Source organism: Capsicum annuum, chromosome 11, assembly GCF_002878395.1.
Source record: "Capsicum annuum cultivar UCD-10X-F1 chromosome 11, UCD10Xv1.1, whole genome shotgun sequence".
NCBI classification, from domain to species: domain Eukaryota; kingdom Viridiplantae; phylum Streptophyta; class Magnoliopsida; order Solanales; family Solanaceae; genus Capsicum; species Capsicum annuum.
In genome coordinates, this window is record NC_061121.1 from 123,231,099 (window position 1) to 123,233,268 (window position 2,170).

Here is a 2,170-nt window from a genome sequence, read left to right on the forward strand (position 1 = left end):
TTGTGGTGGGTATAGGACTTCCTAAACCCATATTCTGAACCAGGATGTGGGCATAAGATTTAGGCTTGCCCTAAGATCACATAAACCTCAATCACTAATGGATTGCCCAATTGTCATCTGCAGAGTGAAACTTCCTGGATATTTCAGCTTTGTGGGCAATTTATTTTGAATCCTGGACGTGCAGTCCTCAATAAGAGCTACGATAGTGTATTTAGTTAAGAAAATCTTATTTTCTACAACGTCCTTCACATACTTATCATACTTTGGAACACTCTACAAAATATTAATGAAAGGGAGATTAAGATGAACATATTTTAAAATCTCAATAAACTTCTTGTAACAAGTCTCCTCGTGATTTTTCCAAAGCCTTTGTAAGAATGGTAGAGGTGGTATTACCTTTTATACTTTGGTTTCTTTGCTTTCATCATTTTCTTCCATAAATTTATCTTTATCCCTTGCACTTTCACCATTAGTATCCTTGTGTTTCACCTTCTTAGCTTCTAACTGTTTCACCTGTAGCCATTTCGAGTACTGACTGAATTTACCTATTTTGGATTTGGATCAGTATCACTAAGTAGACCTCTTTGAGTTCTAGTGTTTTGTGTTCTCGTAGTTTGACCCATTTGCATATCTAAGTTCTTTGTAATAATCTGTTGATTCTTCACATCCGCTACCAACTGTGTTTGAGTAGCCATAATCTTCTCCAGTATCTCTTTAATATTGCTAGTTTGTATTGTGGCCTGATTACCCTAAACATTCTACTACTTGTACTATCCTCTGTATTGATTATTATTCTGTGCCTGATTTCCACTCCATAAAAAATTGGGATAATTGCACCAGTTAGGATTATAAGTGTTACCGAAGTTTTATTGTCCTGGACAATTAGAATTTCCAACATAATTGATAGACTCTGAATTTTTTGTGCAAGAATCGACTTTATGTTCACTGCTCCCATAAACCTTACACCAGTTATAAGCCTAATAAACTGTATTTGTTATTGCTGGAGTAGGTTGTGTGACCCCCAAACTAATATCACTGAGCTAAGTAGTTAACTAATTTTGTAATACACCAATCTGATTTGATATAGCCGTGAATTGGTCAACCTCCAACATACCTGCAACCTTTTTTGGAGCACTCCTTGCATCGGCATTTCACTCAGGACTCCCCTACGAAATCCAATTTAGCAATGTATATAATTCATCATACGTCTTCTCAAGATCCTGTCACATGCTGTTGAATCAAGGAGAATCTTAGTGTTTGACTTAAGACCCTCAATAAAAGTGTGTACCAATACATTATTAGTCTGATGATGATGAGGACAATTCCTGAGCATACCCTGGAATCTCTCCCAAGCTTTGTAAAGATTTCTCTATCTTTTTTCCTGAAACTCAGATTCTCACTTCTCAAATGTGTTATCTTCCCAGATGGGAAGAATCAAATAAGGAATTTTGAGCTAGATCATCCTAGGATATGAAGGAATTTGGTGGTTCAACATATAACCACCTCTTTCCTTTCCCTAATGGATAGAAGGGGAAGAGAGTCAGTCGGACCTAATTAGTAGATACCCCGATAGGAATGTAGGTATCATTGATCTCAAGAAAATTTTGTATGTGTTATTATGGGTCCTCGTGAGATAACCCTGTGAACTACCCACTCATGTGCAATATTTGCACCATATTTTGCTTCAGTTCAAACCAACCAACCACCTCTGGCTTGTGGATGCAATTAGTAGCATTGTTCATAATTAGGATCGCCACTTCTCTAATAGGTCTAGCTTCTGCTCGAGCAGGAGCAGCTGGAACCGCTGGAGCTGCAGCAGTTGGAGCATTAGGATCGATTAGATTGTTAAGATTTGGGTCTCTTTGATCTCCTATTTGAACTTGCCGAATTGGATAGTGAAGTGTTGTTGCTCTTCACCTCTGATAAAATACCTTTTCTATTTTTGAATAAGGCTCTACCAATTCTTTCGCTCTTTCCAGTCAGATACCTCACTTTTCCTGCAAAAGTCAGTCTTTAAGATTAAGTCGTTAACACTTAAATTATTATCAAAAGCCAAAATTTGGAAAATTACTAATTATTTGAGTCCCCAGCAATGGCGCTAAAAACATGTTGTGGTCTATCGTACACTCAAGTGCACATGATCGTACATGTAATATAGTGACTCAAAGAA

General features: G+C 37.2%; 1 non-coding gene across 1 annotated transcript; it reads left to right on the plus strand.

Annotated features, from left to right (window-relative positions):
• The first annotated feature begins 1,304 nt into the window (after positions 1-1,304).
• Positions 1,305-1,410, plus strand: LOC124889044. The gene has a single exon (XR_007047662.1). It is a non-coding gene; the product is annotated as a small nucleolar RNA R71 (small nucleolar RNA).
• The last annotated feature ends 760 nt before the right edge of the window (positions 1,411-2,170 follow it).